General features: G+C 38.6%; 1 protein-coding gene across 29 annotated transcripts in view; it reads right to left on the bottom strand.

The window, feature by feature from the left end:
- MBNL1 (muscleblind like splicing regulator 1) overlaps window positions 1-18,597 on the bottom strand; it is a 220,388-nt gene that overhangs the window by 89,507 nt on the left and 112,284 nt on the right. The gene's annotated exons all lie outside the window — the stretch shown is intronic.

Genomic DNA, 18,597 nt, shown 5'->3' with positions numbered 1-18,597 from the left:
CTGATAATGGTAATATTTTATGCTCTCCTTATAACCTAGCCATCCTCAATTAGATATTTTCTGTAGTCAAACTATCTCCTCATTGAAATCTTCAAAGTTCGCCTTCAGCGTCTGCAACCTAGTAGCTATTTCATAAATACTAGATGAATGAACAAATCGAGAAATAAATCTCTAAAAATTATTGAGCAAAATTAATCCAAGGACAGGAGGATTTCAGTAAGGGTTGACTAACAAAAGAAGTGGATATGTGCAATTTACTTCCTTCTGGATTCAGGGGAAAATGTGTATGAATACATAAACCGACTTGGGAAATCTATTTGAATGGTATATGGCTATCTATGACACTGGTTAGAGAAGGAAATGGCAAACCACTCCAGTATTCTTGCCTAGAGAATCTTGTGGACAGAGGAGCCTGGTGGGCTGCTGTCCACAGAGTCGAACAGAGTCGGACATGACTGAAGAGACCTAGCAGGCATGCACGCACTGCAGAAGGAAATGGCAGCCCACTTCAGTGTTCTTGCCTGGAGAATCCCAGGGACAGGGGAGCCTGGTGGGCTGCTGTCTATGGGGTCGCACAGAGTCGGACACGACTGAAGCGACTTAGCAGCAGCAGCAGCAGGACGCTGGTACAGCAATTTCTGCTCCATTTGCAATTTTTCAGAATAAAATTTTGGGAGGAAAATACCAGCAATTATAATAAATTCAGGAGTACTCACAGAAGGGTCAAAACAGTACTATGGGAGCCCCAAGGAAATGAACATGAGAGGATGTCCACGTTATATCTGGGAGCAGAGGAGATTAGAGAAGGCTTCACAGAAAGGGTGGTTCCTGAGATGAATCTTGAAGGGCAGAGAGGGACAAGGAAAGGATAGGCCAGGATGAGTGAATAAGCAGGGAAGGATTATATTGGATCCCATCAATTTTCAAAAGTTAAAGTTTGTATCAATATTACCACACATAATTACTGGATGGTGTATGATTTTCAGCTATCCCTAATTATAATCACCAGGGTTTGTGATATGTGTACAGGACTTTTGTTGTGGTTTGTCATGCTATGGTATAATGTTGGAGCTGCACTGACTTCCAGCAAATACGGAAGATATACTGGGGTAGGGAAGACAAGTAATGGAATACTAATCTGATTATAGGTACAGGCCAAGGACCTATTCGAGAAGCATTAGGGCAAAGATACTAAAAAAAGTGACAGAATAAGCATATCAGAAACTAGAGATAATAAAACATTTGGAAATCATTAGGGCCCCGGCCAAGGTACTTGGTTGCCATGACAAAGCCAAAAGAATCAACTGAAAATTTGACAAGCAGGTATCTTGGGAGAAGCTGAACAAAGAGAGAAAAGGCCAATGTTTTCAAGAGGCAATAAGATGATAATTTTCCACCTCTCTCTTGGGAACATGTCTGAGTTTTATTCTGCTCTGAGTTTTAGAGCATGAGTCAGATCTGACTACAAATGAAGCAAAGGTAGGTACTGTACAGGCATGATATACTTAATGTCCAAACTCTCTTCTAGCTTTTTTAATTCACTGTGAATTACTGAGGAAATTGTTATCTGAATAAAAGAAACAGGCTGGAGCACAGAGCTAAGCTCACATGGAGCATCACATTCACTAATACCAATAGAGATGTCTAGCAAGGATGCATGCATGCTCAGCCACTTCAGTCATGTCCGACTCTTAGTGATCCTACGGCCTGTAGCCCATCAGGCTCCTCTGTCCATAGGATTCTCGAGGCAAGAATACTAGAGAGGGTTGCCATGCCCTCCTCCAGGGGATATTCCTGACCCAGGGATTGAACCCATGTCTCCTGCACTGTAGGCAGATTCTTTACCACTGAGTCACCGGGGAGGCCCCAGAGATGTCTAGAGCCACCCTTTATCTTTCACTTCATACTTCCCTCAAGTTGTAGAATGGAAATTTAGTTTTGTGCAACTACACCTTCCAGGGGTAAGCTGGCCCCTGCTTGCACTGGCAGGCTTTAGCTGATTATGTACATCTCTTCTCAAATCTATATTCAGTGACCTTACATTGGTAAGTTGAAATCAGTCACGGCATGAGTATTTCAACCACAGAAACCAGTAAATGTGACAAATCAAGGTGGTTTGTTTTTTCTTTCCCTTTGAGGAAGCAAGTTATTAAACATTTCTCAGGATACCACTGGATTCATCTATCCCATCTAGACAGTCAGAATCCAATTAAGCATCTCATGATAAGTAATAATTTTAAAAAATTAACTGAACACTATTTTAAATAAAAAGTACATGAGACATGGAGAATAATTCGGTTCAGCAATCTGCTAGCAAGCAAATCAGCTTGGATTGATCTCATAAAACAAATGATTTGAAACTTTTAATGTCATCTGTCCTCCCCAAGTGATAAGGTAAAAATATATATGGTTCCCACTAACGTCAACTAAGAAGGAAGCAACAACCATTTCTTGTTTATGCATATGAGAGTATGTTCAGTTGCTTCAGTCATATCTGACTCTAAGCAACCCTATGGACTGTAGACTGCCAGGCTCCTCTGTCCATGGGATTCTCCAGGCAAGATTACTAGAGTGGGTTGCCTTGATCTCCTCCAGGAGATCTTACCAACCTAGGGATTAAACCCAGGTCTCCTGCCTCTCCTGCATTATAGGCGGATTCTTCACCAATTGAACCAGCATGTAGCTGAAGTCAAATGATACAACATGTGGATACATTTAAATTGTGTTATTCTGGGGAGATAAAGTTTTAATCACCAGGGGAATAATTAGTCTTTGTTTATAAGTACTAAATGTAATTTCTGAGAGACTCAACACGTTTTCCCTTCAAGGAAAATTAACAAATAACATTTGTTAAAAACGACAGAATGATCTCTGTTCGTCTCCAAGGCAAACCATTCAATATCACAGTTATCCAAGTCTATGCCCCAACCAGTAATGCTGAAGAAGCTGAAGTTGAACAGTTTTATGAAGACCTACAAGACCTTTTAGAACTAACACCCCAAAAAAGATGTCCTTTTCATTATAGGGGACTGGAATGCAAAAGTAGGAAGTCAAGAAACACCTGGAGTAACAGGCAAATTTGGCCTTGGAATGCAGAATGAAGCAGGGCAAAGACTAATAGAGTTTTGGCAAGAAAATGCACTGGTCATAGCAAACACCCTTTTCTAACAACACAAGAGAAGACTCTACACATGGACATCACCAGATGGTCAACACCGAAATCAGATTGATTATATTTTTTGCAGCCAAAGATGGAAAAGCTCTATACAGTCAACAAAAACAAGACCAGGAGCTGACTGTGGCTCAGATCATGAACTCCTTATTACCAAATTCAGACTCAAATTGAAGAAAGTAGGGAAAACCGCTAGACCATTCAGGTATGACCTCAGTCAAATCCCTTATGGTTATACAGTGGAAGTGAGAAATAGATTTAAGGGCCTAGATCTGATAGATAGAGTGCCTGATGAACTATGGAATAAGGTTCGTGACATTGTACAGGAGACAGGGATCAAGACCATCCTCATGGAAAGGAAAAGCAAAAAAGCAAAATGGCTGTCTGGGGAGGCCTTACAAATAGCTGTGAAAAGGAGAGAGGCAAAAAGCAAAGGAGAAAAGGAAAGATATAAGCATCTGAATGCAGAGTTCCAAAGAATAGCAAGAAGAGATAAGAAAGCCTTCCTCAGCGATCAATGCAAAGAAATAGAGGAAAACAACAGAATGGGAAATACTAGAGATCTCTTCAAGAAAATTAGAGATACCAAGGGAACATTTCATGCAAAGATGGGCTTGATAAAGGACAGAAATGGTATGGACCTAACAGAAGCAGAAGATATTAAGAAGAGGTGGCAAGAATACACGGAAGAACTGTACAAAAAAGATCTTCATGACCCAGATAATCATGATGATGTGATCACTCATCTAGAGCCAGACATCTTGGAATGTGAAGTCAAGTGGACCTTAAGCTAGTGGAGGTGATGGAATTCCAGTGGAGATGTTTCAAATCCTGAAAGATGATGCTGTGAAAGTGCTGCACTCAATATGCCAGCAAATTTGCAAAACTCAGCAGTGGCCACAGGACTGGAAAAGGTCAGTTTTCATTCCAATCCCAAAGAAAGGCAACACAAAAGAAGGATCAAACTACCGCACAATTGCACTCATCTCACATGCTAGTAAAGTAATGCTCAAAATTCTCCAAGCCAGGCTTCAGCAATACGTGAACCGTGAACTTCCTGATGTTCAAGCTTGTTTTAGAAAAGGCAGAGGAACCAGAGATCAAATTGCCAACATCCACTGGATCATGGAAAAAGCAAGAGAGTTCCAGAAAAATATCTATTTCTGCTTTATTGACTATGCCAAAGCCTTTGACTGTGTGGATCACAGAAAACTGTGGAAAATTCTGAAAGAGATGGGAATACAAGACCACCTGACCTGCCTCTTGAGAAATCTGTATGCAGGTCAGAAAGCAACAGTTAGAACTGGACATGGAACAACAGACTGGTTCCAAATAGGAAAAGGAGTACGTCAAGGCTGTATATTGTCACCCTGCTTATTTAACTTCTATGCAGAGTACATCATGAGAAACTCTGGACTGGAAGAAACACAAGCTGGAATCAAGATTGCCGGGAGAAATATCAATAACCTCAGATATGCAGATGACACCACCCTTATGGCAGAAAGTGAAGAGGAACTAAAAAGCCTCTTGATGAAAGTGAAAGAGGAGAGTGAAAAAGTTGGCTTAAAGCTCAGCATTCAGAAAACAAAGATCATGGCAACCAGTCCCATCACTTCATGGGAAATAGACGGGGAAACAGTGGAAACAGTGTCAGACTTTATTTTGGGGGGCTCCAAAATCACTGCAGATGGTGACTGCAGCCATGAAATTAAAAGACACTTACTCCTTGGAAGAAAAGTTATGACCAACCTAGATAGCACATTCAAAATCAGAGACATTACTTTGCCAACTAAGGTCTGTCTAGTCAATGCTATGGTTTTTCCAGTAGTCATGTATGGATGTGAGAGTTGGACTGTGAAGAAGGCTGAGCGCCAAGGAATTGATGCTTTTGAACTGTGGTGCTGGAGAAGACTCTTGAGAGTCCCTTAGACTGCAAGGAGATCCAACCAGTCCATTCAGAAGGAGATCAACCCTGGGATTTCTTTGGAAGGAATGATGCTGAAGCTGAAACTCCAGTACTTTGGCCACCTCATGCGAAGAGTTGACTCATTGGAAAAGACTCTGATGCTGGCAGGGATTGGGGGCAGGAGGAGAAGGGGACGACAGAGGATGAGATGGCTGGATGGCATTACGGACTCGATGGACATGAGTCTGAGTGAACTCCGGGAGATGGTGATGAAGAGGGAGGCCTGGCGTGCTGCGATTCATGGGGTCGCAAAGAGTTGGACACGACTGAGCGACTGAACTGAACTGACTGAACTGAATGTCCGCTTCCCTGGTGGCTCAGTGGTAAAGAATCCGCCCGCCAGTACAGGAGATCCAGGTCCAGTCCCTGGGTCAGTGAGATCCCCTGGCACCCACTCCAGTATTCTTGCCTGGGAAATCCCATGTACAGAGGAGCCTGGCAGACTACAGTCCGTGGGGTTGTAAAAGTGTTTGACAGGACTTAGTGATTCAACAACACTTAAGCAACTGATACCTTTCCATAAATTAGGTCTGCAGTTTATGTCTGCAGGAGATACCTTTTATAATTCAGAGATTAACCAATATGGATCACTCAATTCATTTTACAGAAAAGACAGCTAACCAGTGCTTTTTAATGCAATCCATAAACATAAAAGAAGCAAAGTATGTTTTATCACAATGGATAAAAGCAAAAATGAAAGAAAATAAAAAGAGAGAGAATGCCATCACTTAGATAACTCAATTAATTCTCTATTCCTGAAAGCAAAGGAAAGACATCCATTTAAGAAGAAAACTAACTGAACTTGAATATTTAAAAGTGAATGAGATATGTATTTTTTCAAATAGCTTTTGCTGTCTTTTCTATCGTTTATTCTGACAAGTCACTTAAATCCCAAAGGTAACTTTCAACTCTACTTTTCTCTTTAATCATGTCTTTTTTCTTTTTTTTTAAATAAAATGGGCTTATAGAATTTTTAAGAAGCCTGTGATTGAATACTATACTTACTATCTTCATCAATACCTCTGTTTAAATTTGAATAAATGTTTTTAATAAAACATATCAGATAGTGATACATTTATACATACATCATGAATAAACCTGTATATGACTTTAAAGCTCCCTGAATCATAACTGGTTTTTTAAGTTTAATAATTCTTTATACACATGTTGACTGGTCATGGGATGCCAAAAACAATCCTCATTGGTATGGCATATGAAATTTAACACTCTAAAGTTAACAAATCCTGTTTTTCTTCAATACAGCCTACATAAATACTCATTCCTTAACACACACACACACCCCTCTATCTTTAATTTTAACTTCTCAAGTGTATTCTGCTCTGTGGGCCCTGGAGAACTCCACATTTCTAATTTCACTCATTTCATAATTTCACTATGAATTCTACTTGTTCCTTTGCCATCACCCATATCTTGACATACTGACCACGGACCAACCTTATTTTTAACTCTGCATCTCACTTTCCTCATTCTATATTATCTCATGGTAGCTTAGACTTTCCTGATTAATGTTGCTCATACAGAAGCAAGAAAAAACATGGGGAAGGAAAGGCACCATCTGAGATTCAATTTCTCCAACTCTGTTTTCCACCTATTCTTCCTTTCTCCTGTTCCACACCACCCCACCTCCCTCCCCCCTACCCCCGCCACCCCCACCCAGCCAAGAAAACACACCACTCATACCCTGAGAACCCTAATTATCACATTACTGAAACAAAAGTAGTCTTTACGGATCCCTCTCACATTCACTCTCTGGTGACTTCCTTGCTCCTACAAGGCTCCCTTCTCAGAGGCAGGAACTTAGCACCAAAGATATATATAAAAGCTACCACTGTTTATGTTTATATAGCAATTATTATTTTCTATAATCCTCACAACTGTCGTTTGAAATCCTCAAGGCAGGTGCTACAACTTTATTGTAGAGGTGAGGAAACCGGCTTTGAGATGTGACATGTCTGGCCAAGTATCACAGAATTAGTGAGCAGCAGTGGTCCTGATGACAATCAGGGCTTTTGAAAACTGACCCACCTCCTCCCTTGCATCACTTTTAAGGACAGAAGATAATATTGCTAATCACATCTACCATTCCTGAGGGCCTCTATGAGCAAAGTACTGTACTGGGCTTTCTACGAACACACTCTCCTAGCAGCTTGCAGAGACAGACAAGGCATACTTCACAGTTCAGGACGGCACAAGCCTCGTTTAGGAAATGTGTAAAGAGAAGCCTCAAAGCCACATCAATAAGTACACGGTGAATTTGGAGACAGAACCAGGTCTTCTCGTTCCTCAGCTATCTCCCTGCCAAAGGACTCACTACATTTGAGGTTATAAGCATGGTAGTATCACAAGAAAAATGTATGACTCTGCATTAAAATATACTCGGGGAAATGTAAGAGCATAGACATGTGCACGCACACAAACACATACAGCACGTACATGCACACGTATATACATCTCTAGGAACTAGAGAACAAAAATAATTATATTTTTATAATTTTTATAAACTAAAAAGAAAACCATTTCTACAACAAAGTTAATGTTCTGAAGGGAACAGTATCTTATTTTATTCCACATAATTAATTTCAATTTTCTAGGAGGCATACACTTCAAGACACATGCCCTGTCGGATGGCTCCTCTTCCACTAAAGAGGGATCATGAACAGCTCAACTTCTAACCCTTAAGAAACACAGAGAAAAGGGGAGAAGTATCTGCGTAATATCTGAAACCATGCCACCTTTTACAAGTGTCCTTTTAAACCTGGGTTACTAGTAGCTTCCTTAGCACATCATCTATGCATATTCTAGGAGTCCACTGTTTCTTTTAAGGAGCAGATACTGGAAAAGTTATCTTAAAGAGATCAAAGGCTTATCTCCCAACAGTTGAATACTGCTAATGACACACAAAAACTGAGAAGGACATTAAGTCTAATCCATCTCAGAAAAGAACAGAATAATAAATTCTTTGGACAGTCTTTATATATAAAAAGTATGCTGGGATATCTGTTTATTTTAGTTTGAGACTATTAAAATTGCATCTGAGTGTAATAAAGCATAAGTCACAGAGACTGTTGTCTTTCTTAGCACCCATTTTCATGAATCAGAAAATGGTTTCATAAACCCATGAAAACTGATGATGCTCTGCCTCCTGATCATCACCAACCCAGGCGGCTCTGCTGTACTAGATAACAAGGAATATCATTCAACTGAAAACAGTCTTTCCATTTCACACCATTTGGAATTCTTGCTGTTTCTTATGACACATAAAGTGTCATGAAATTGGAGCCAGAAGCAATTTTAAATATATTCTTTAAAAAAAGCAGGCTCTTTTTGGGCTTTGGTAGCTGCGTGGCCACGGTGGCCACTTTTGTTACTATTGTTTATTAATTCACAGGGGCACACATAGTATGTTAAACGAACAAGCTCCACGGTCACTCCCCCGTATTTGGGGATGACTCAAACCAACATATGGCAAAAATACACGATATCTGGTGCTGCTTCTCCTCTCTGTGCTTTTGAGTAAATCTATCAGAGTAACTGAAGGCAAAAGGAGAAGTGGGCGGCAGAGGATGAGATGGTCAGCCAGCATCAATGATACAACGGACATGAACTTGAGCAAATTCCGGGAGATAGTGGAGGACAGAGGAGGGTGTAGTCCATGGGGTCACAAAGAGTTGGACAGAACTTAGTGACTAAACAACAAATCAGAATAATGAAATTGCCTGGAAGCAGACTAAATAACTCTTGGAAATAAAGTCACATTTAGTGAATAATTTTCATCTTAAATTGGCTTTGAAATACACATTCTCTCATAAAACAATAGATGAATATTTATATTCAGTATATTAGTCTAAATTCTGGACTATATCTAATAACTTAGTTAGCCTAGCAGTTCCTCATATTCTGTTCACTAATTAATGACCGCATCTTTCTAACTGAATGCTCACTTAACAGTGAAAGAAAATTAAATCTGCAAGAGAAGTTTAATTGTATAGTCTCACAAAACTTGTTTTTAAAACTTCATCTTAAATAAGTTACACTTAAATATTTTATGCTAAAACTAAAATCTGAAATTAGTCTCAATTTCCAGAACTATCAAATGCACAGTAATAAGTCAAAGTTTAAAATATTTTGCCTCCTTTTATTCAGTCCATGTCAAATTTTATTCACTGTCTCTGTCTGATTTTAGTCAAAAATTTAAATATTTATGTCCTACTCACATAATCCTGGGAGAAGGCAATGGCAACCCCCTCCAGTACTCTTGCCTGGAAAATCCCAGGGACGGAGGAGCCTGATAGGCTGCAGTCCATGGTGTCTTGAAGAGTTGGACACAACTGAACGACTTCACTTTCACTTTTCACTTTCATGCCTTGGAGAAGGAAATGGCAACCCACTCCAGTGTTCTTGCCTGGAGAATCCCAGGGACAGAGGAGCCTGGTGGGCTGCTGTCTGACGCGACTTAGCAGCAGCAGACCAAAATCCTTGGGGCTTAAATTTATAAAGCAACATTAAACTGGACATAGGCTTTGCCCCTGGCATTTGTATATATAAACTCATTTAATCCTCACACCCACACTGTAAGGTAGATAATGTTATTGCCAAGTTCCCTGATGTAGTACCAGGTCGACCTAGTACTTGAACCAAGGAAAGTCTCTACAATGCTATTTTGCCTCTCAGACAGTCAGACTGGGATGGGGTGTCATTCTTTTTTATTTGTAATACTTTCATTTAGTCATTTACTCATTCCTTCAGTCCATAAACATGTACTAAGTGCCCAGATAAGTGCAAGGCTCTGGAGGAACAATGATATGTGATACAGAATTTATGTCTCTCGGTTTGTCTTAAGTCTAGCAAAGGGAGTAGACTTTTGATGGAATAAAATCTACTGAGAAGACTGCTAAAATGGCAGGTAAAGAAATTCTATACACGCAAACTTGGAGAGACCCATTTAAACATTTTGAACCTCAGTATTTTCCTCTGAAAAAATGGGCATAAACAGGTATCACTTTTTGAAAAGAAATCATTCTAAAACCCTAATTAAATACAAGGCTTCCCAGTGGCTCAGCGACAAAGAATCTGCCTGTAATGCAGGAAACGCAAGAGATGCCGGTTCGATCCCTGGGTCAGAAAGATCCTGTGGAGGAATAAATGGCAACCACCCTCAGTATTCTTGCCTGGAAAATCCCATGGACAGAGGAGCCTGGCAGGCTACAGACCACAGGATCACGAAGAATCGGACACGACTGAAGAGACAGCACTCACTCAGAGCAGCAGGTCTCCTCCCTGAGTCTGGTAGTTTACTGACTGAAATCTTCTGCGTGGACTTCAGATTAAATACGTATCGACTTGATACTAACTTACTCAGTACACACATGCCCTGCTTCACTCTATAAATGAAGAATTTGGGGGCATTTACTTTTCATATGGTAAAAAAACATAAAACTTACAGTGAAGGAATTGAGAATATAAAACTCCAATTTAACAGATTTGCATTATAACTTTAAAGAACAAAGGGACCATGAGTAGAGATTTCAGCTATGGCAATCTCTTTCAGTGTTTTCATTAATCTGTATGATCCTTAAACTCAAGTATATCTTTTAATAGCAAAGCACTGACTTGTCTGTAATACAGTCACAAAAAACTGAAAATTTTAATCCATTTTTCATTAAAGCCTCATATAGGATGAACAGGCAAGAGAGACCACGAATAAAAGGAATTTGCAGTCCCCATCAGCTGCCTGACTCTCAAATATGCTTTTATAAACAATTTTGTCTATTATCACATCTCTCTCCTTGAATGACTCTATATCCAAGTTGCAACTATTTTACCTCCTCCATTCAATCTGAGGGGATCAAGTTTTAATTTTAAAAGGTTCCTAGTGTTCACCTAAGACAGGAAAAAATTACATTTGTGCTGATTTCTAATCTCTAATACTTCAGCCATCCAGGAGTGCTGTCCGGGCATTCTCAACACTGACAGGACAATGACTGGTGGGCTGTGAAGGTTTCCTGAGCCCCCAGATTTCAGAGTTAAGTGCTAGTGTGCACTTTGACAACTCTTATCAGATCCTCAAACAGATCACAAGCCAAAAAGATGAGGCTCTACTGAGACACTCTTCTTTGGGAGTTAATACACATGAGATTTAACAAGGGGCTCAATAAACAACTGGAATTACTCTCTTACACTTGAATTAACCCACGAGCATCTACTTCCTACTCATCCGTTCTTGCCCACTCCCATGAACAGGAACATGAAGGACAAAGCAAAACAGATTGACTACGTCAACTTCTGTGCACCGTCTTCTCAAAGTGCTCCAAAAGGCTACATTTTCTAGCCTCTCTTGCAATTAAGTTGTGCCATGTAACCAACTCTAGCCCAGAGAGCCTGAACATAAACAGTGGTATAAATTCTGAAAAGTGATGACCAGAAGGCAATGCTCTTTCCCAGACTCTCTCTGCCAAAACTTTAGGTACCTCCGAAGCCACATGTGGGAGGAAAATGGAGCATAATTCCTGAGCTGCTGGACGCAGGACTGCACCATTGACTTTACAGGGCAAGAAAAACAGCTCTTGGTTTAGATAAGCTACTGAAATTGGGATGGTCTGTTTACTGTAGCTGCTGCTGCTGTGGATAATCACAGCCTCTCTACGCATCCTCAGATTAAAGATAAAAAGTTTATCAGACCAAGTTTAAACCTATGTGTTAATTTTAAATGGGGCAGAGTTTTCTGCAGGTGTTAGTTCTATATTTCCATAAACTACTCACTACAAACCAAACTTACACCAATTTATTTTATAACATACTGCATAATCCCAAAAGCTTATACCCACACACCCCTCGCCCCAAAACAAAGATAAAACATAGCTTAATGTCCAAAACAAAACAGCTATTTGTACATGCATTCAGGCAACACAAAATGAGCATTTACACAGTGGTGCTGGCCACTGTAGATCCAAAGCTAAGGGCCAGAGTCCCTGCTGCCTCCCAGAGGATGCAGATCAGTAAACATTACAAGAGCCACAGTATCGGATGCTATGGGATCATCACTCAAGCCTGGGGAAACGGAAAAACCAAGGGAGGCTCCCCAGAGGAACTGTCACCGGAGTTGAGTCTAGAAGAACAAGAGTCATTAATTAAGAAAACAAGGGTGAGGAGGTTTTAATGAGAAAACAGAATGATGAGAAAGCACAAATGTGAGATAACTGGATGTATGATAGAAAAAAAGAAAAAAAACCTGCAGGGAGGCTGGAGAGGAGCGTCTAGACAGAAGGGCAGTTTGATGTGGCCTGAGAGACACAGGCCTGGGCAAAACTCTGAAACTCTGCTTGAGTTTAAAATACAAATGTATTTAGTTGCACTGAGGAGCCTCAGCTACATGTAAAAAATTCCAGTAAATTCTCTTTTCACTTTTATTCTGTTACATGTATTTTCTAATTCTCTTTGTTATGGCTTCGTAGATACACCCATCATTTAATACTGGATGTTTAATTTCCAAATACAGGTGGTGGTTGTTGTTTTTAAGTATCTTTGACATTAATTTCTCATTTAAATGCTTTCCTCTCTGCAGTCACCCTCTATATTTTTTCAGTCTAACTTTATTGAAGTTTTCAATGGCTAAATTCAAGCTTTCTCTTGGTAAATGTCACAATGCACTTGAAAGTATGTGGATTATTTTCAAATTTCTTTTGATATTGATTAATTCCACAATAGTAAGAGAACAGATTCTATATGATTCCAATACCTTAAGACCATGAAATTTTTGCCCCTTGTTCTATATCCCTGGATATGTTCTATTGTCTCCTAGTCTATGGGAACTTGAATAGAATTTGTATCCTACTATTGAGTGAAAATCATATAAATCTTAATTATGAACTGAATTGATTGACTTGATTCATCATGCTTTTCAGGTCTACTATAACCCTCTACTTTTCTGGATATTCATTCTAGTTAAGTTTTGAGAGTTTGGTATTGAAACTCCAGCTAAAAATCTTAATTAAGCTACTTGAAAAAATAACTGTAATATATAGTGGAACTATATGTAACCTTGTTCAGGATTTTCCAAGTTTCTTGGACATCCCTGTAGCTCAGACAGTAAAAAATCTGCCAGCAATGCAGGAGACCCAGGTTCGATACCTGGGTTGGGAAGATCCCCTGGAGGTGGAAATGGCAATCCACTTCAGTATTCTCACCTAGAGAATCCCATGGACAGAGGAGCCTGGCAGGCTACAGTCCATAGTGTTGCAAAGAGTTGGACACAACTGAGCGACTAACACTACTACTACTATACGCTCATAATTTTAAAAAGAAAAGAGAAAAAAAAACAAAATACAAATGCAATTAAAGGACCTTCTCAAGTTTTTCTCGGCTCTTTCAGGAGAAAATAAGATGTTTCTGCAACTGCATAATAATCATCATCAATCAGCGTGTTTATACGATTTGGGGTAATATTAATAAAAACACGGCAGAATGAGTATATGGAAGTTGTCCCTGGCAATGGTTTATTCATTTATTGATTCACTCCTCAATTCTTCCTTCTCTACTTTTTCTGAAGAGAAATAAAACCAAGTATTTTCAGGAGGAATAAAATCAAGTGGCTTACAGTATAAACTTTACAGCTTTATATAATTTAGCAATTTGAATGGATATGGTATTTTATTTTCAGTAGCTAGTGTAAAATCACGAAAATAGTACTTAGTTCATAATCTGTGTCTATAAAGCTCTACTTTAAAAAAAAAATCATTGTTAATTTATGTAAAAAACAGCAGCAATAAAACAAATAGTAATATACTTAGTATAAACAAATAGAAACATATTTACCATATGTTATCTAAATGGGAAATGACAGCTTTTCCTTTTTAATTTTTGCATCAGATTGTTTTTTCCAAGAAACAATCAGAAAACATAATTCAACTATTCAAATCAAGGGATTTGTGACTACAGTGTGGATCAGACCAAAGTGAAGGACACAATCTAATCTTTAGTTGATATAAACAATGTGTAAACCATAGCATTTAGCAACCAATAACTTTGCATAATTTTGTTTTTTCATAATTATCTTTAGATATTTCCAGTTTCTACAATGAATTATGGTTAAAATTTTTATCTGGCTTTGGAGATATCCATTTCTGAGACCTTAGTTATGTTTTGCTATGCTGTAACTTTCTTAACCAGAAGACGGAAAAAAGTACCATATTAATAACCTGTCCCATTCATTTGAAAATGAGGATTGGTTTTAGAAACAGCTTTTAAGGTTCACCTATGTCGCTAATTACCCTTCAACCTGGTATTATGATGGACAGACCAGGCTGCAAAACATCCCCTGGTAGCACTGGCTTTTGGGATTACTGAAATACATTATGGACTACATGAAAAGGGAGTTATTAAGCAATGCATATATGGTTATTAAACAATATATTCATGTCCATGTCCTCACAAAATTTACAGTCATAGTGAGACTACAAGGCAAGCCGAGTTAAACTAAAGGATTTAAAAAGCAATACATAATTGTGAGTGTGAACAAGGCTGTGAGTCATCCAGATAACAAACAAGATAGAACTGAAGGTACCGAGGTGACAGGAGGTCTCCTTTGCTGAGTACCTCCTCCTTCAACACAACCTTCAGAACCTGGAATTGCTTGGTTCAGGATCCTTTCTAAGATCAACCTTCCTATCCACTTTTTTATTCTCTTTCAACTTCTTTGATCTCTTGCACCCTCCACTGAAGTGAAGTTGCTCAGTCACGCGGGACTCTTTGCGACCCCGTGGACTATAGTTTACAAGGTTCCTCTGTCCATGGAATTTTCCAGGCAAGAGTACTGGAGTGGGTTGCCATTTCCTTCTCCAGGGGATCTTCCCAACCCAGGGATCGAACCCAGGTCTCCCGCATTGCGGGCAGACGCTTTACCGTCTGAGCCACCAGGGAAGCCCCTTATTTTAATGAGCATTCTTTCCTTCTCCATGGACTCCTGTATCTTCCTTTAGTGGGAGAAACATGCTTCTATTGGAACCTCCACTGTTCTACAAGAATCTTCTCTACTCTGAACTCTCCAGCTAACACCCACTTTTCTTTGTTTTATTGCTGATTATCTTAATAGAGTTGTCTAAACTTGTTCTCATACGTATCTTCCAACTTACTAGTGACTCATCTTCTTGGAATCTGGTCTGCAATGAGGATTCTACCTCTCTCCCTCCCAACTCTAGTCAAACTGCCTTCTCAATAGTTACTGGTGCCCTTCTAACTGCCAGAATCAATGTCCTTTTCTCATTTCTTGTCCTCTGTATCATCTGGCGCCATTAACTACTTCCTTCTTTAGTCTTTTGTGTTTCTTGATAATGTATCATTCTCCTTTCCCCAAAATTTATTAATTTGCTTTTTCTCTGTCACTTTCTTGCTTTTTCTCCCATCTGACTGCAGATTATAGAGAGAGGCATTAAAAATTTTTTTTCTATCCTTTCTGCGTATCGTACATCCTCTGAGTATGACACAGCACTCTTCTGTAACACAGCACTATCAATTCTATGTGAATGACTTTCAGGTACTTTTTCATAAATTCAAACCATCCCCAACCAAATCAGTTATCTGTGTATTCTTCCTGAAAAGAAAGCAAACAGACCTATTATTTCTTAACTTGGCTAATGACAATGCCTCAACCCTAATCATCCAAACTATAAACAACAAGGTCATTTTCAGCTAACTTTCCTGGATACACTTTGAGAAATAAGTGATAAACAGTAGCATAATGCAAAACATTCGCAGTGCCTCTTTTTAAGTAAGTATTTCTTCAAAGCATCACATCCATTTTCCTGAAATATCTCTGAGTGGGCTATGTGATTTTTATTGTTCAAGATGGACTACTATGAAAAATAGGAACTAAATAATTTCCTATTATTAGGATGACTAAGAGATTAGTCAGAAATGATATCCAGCTTTTCTAGTTCACTGATTTCCTCTAGGCCTTGCAGAGATAGTAAAAACTTTCTCCAGTAGAGCTCAGATAAAATCAAAAGCTAGTGTTTTAAAAAGCTGTTCATTCAGAAGGCCAAGTTTCTATTCTTTCTCCTTTTTTATTTTTCAACATGCCATGGATATAATGTTACATTCAACTATCCATTTACAAAATAATAAGAAATAAGTTTCCAGCTGTTTTATTCACTGAATAAAGTCACTGGTGTTTGCATTTTTCTTAAATGTTGTTTATGTACTTTTTCAAATGATGAAACAAGACACAGTAGGTAACATAAGTCAAAGACTAGCTCTATAAATTGGCACTAAGATAAATAAATGCAACAGCTAGAAATAATTACGTTGTAACCTCTGAAGAACTGTTATTCCAGTATTTTCAAATGTCTACAGAGTGTGTTTACATAAGTACTCTATTTAGCACAAGGGATACATTCCTGGAGAATGAGCCCCAGGAGAGGCACTGTAGCCAGTGCTTAGGCTGATGTGAGCTTGCTCCTTTATCAGCAGAGGCTCTTCCTTTCTTTTCACATTCCCACCTCAGTGTATTTCTGCAACTACTCTTTCTGTTCCCACGTTGTAGGAAGATTTATTAGATTTATTACGCTCTCCATAATGTCCCAAGACTTGCAAAAAGCCTTAACTTCATAGTGACATTTGTTTCCCCTATCTTGATTTCCAAGAGTTAAAAACCTGCCACGACAGTATCAAGTCCACTGCTTTTTTTTTTTAATACTCTGTACTTTTGGATGTTACTGTGGCTGGCTAAATGTTTAAAAATACATAGTGCATGGTGTCCCTTTAACACAATTATTATCAAAATCGAATAAAAACAGGGATAGAGAACACATTAACTTCTTCTAAACTACTGTAATTTTCTTAATCCATTTCTATTTATCTTATTGAGGATGTAATTAAATGGACAAATATTTATTTTTAGAATAGGACAAACTGCCTTTTTGCTTATTTGTGTTTTCTCCTCTACTGATTCCCCAAAACCCTATAAATTCAGGTAGGGTAATTCAACCTACATAAGCAATATCTTATAACCTAAGACATTCTCATCATACTGTAACAACTGGTTGTTGCCACAAGAGAAAATGAGGAATTTCACCTTTTTCTTTCAATGAATTCTTTATGGCACCTTAAAATAAGCATTGTTTTCTAAAAATAATAAACAGGAAGAAGAGAGTGTTACCACTAAGTATATCCATTCATTTATCCACTCATTTTCACTAACACATTTATTTATTCAATAAATACACATTAGCTTATTCAGCTGTTTGAGGAAATAATACATATTGTTGATATAGCAAATTTTATATTATCTGCTGCTGCTGCTGCTAAGTTGCTTCAGTCGTGTCCGACTCTGTGAGACCCCATAGATGGCAGCCCATCAGGCTCCACCATTCCTGGGATTCTTGAGGCAAGAACACTGGAGTGGGTTGCCATTTCCTTCTCCAATGCATGAAAGTGAAAAGTGAAAGTGAAGTCGCTCAGTCGTGTCCGACTCTTAGCGACCCCATGGACTGCAGCCTACCAGGCTCCTCCACCTATGGGAATTTCCAGGCAAGAGTACTGAAGTGGGGTGCCATTTCTTTCTCCTTATATTATCTACGTTTGTTAAAAAACCATTTTCTCCTTAAGGGCAGATGCTTATTTTCTAAACCTTAACTTTCTTACTATCATATTCACCTTCACTTTTGTAAAATTATTTTGGGCAACAAAAAAGTCTCAAAACTATAAAAGAAATTTTAAATATGATCTTGACTTTTTCACATTACTTAACTTTAAGGAAAAGAAGAGTTTGAACTCATTTTTCCTCCATCTCACAATTCTTCAATAGATTAAAATTTGTACTACCAATTATATTATTAAAAAAATATTATGTTTTCAATATTCATCTTCATGAGAGCAGTATACAAGTGTACCATTAGTGGTCAGGATTTAGGCAAAGATTTACTAGTCACAGTAAATTCTTTTGAACTTGCAATTATTTTGCTTGTCAGATAAATGAATTATTTTCCGAGTAAGATGAAAGTCGAGTTTGCAAGAGATGCTGTGCTATGCATTACCCCTATCAGATTTCATGTGGTCCAGGGAGGCAATATGGTGGGTATGCTTCCAGAGACACATGATACACACAAGGCAAAATGGTGATTAAATGGAAACTTGTCACAATAAACTAAATAAGCAAGTCAGAATCCAGTGCTTTGTCCTCAGTCTTAAATGATTTGTCGTCTTCTTTGTTGTAAAGTTCCTGACTTCCATTGAAAAATGCAAAAAACAAAACAAACTTTTGCTTACCAAAATGAAGGGGGAGGGAATCATGCCAAAGGGGGAGTATAGGATTAACAGATGCACACTACCATATATGAAACAGATAACAAGGGTTAACGGTACAGCACAGTAAACTTACAGTACATATATCTTATAGTAAATATATATTACAGTAAACTGTAATGAAAAAATTTTTTAAAGAACA

The sequence above is a fragment of the Oryx dammah genome, unplaced genomic scaffold (assembly GCF_014754425.2).
Source record: "Oryx dammah isolate SB20612 unplaced genomic scaffold, SCBI_Odam_1.1 HiC_scaffold_2, whole genome shotgun sequence".
In the NCBI taxonomy this organism is placed as follows: Eukaryota; Metazoa; Chordata; class Mammalia; order Artiodactyla; family Bovidae; genus Oryx; species Oryx dammah.
The sequence above is the reverse complement of the archived record's forward strand: the minus strand, read 5'-3'. Positions and strand labels throughout refer to the sequence as shown.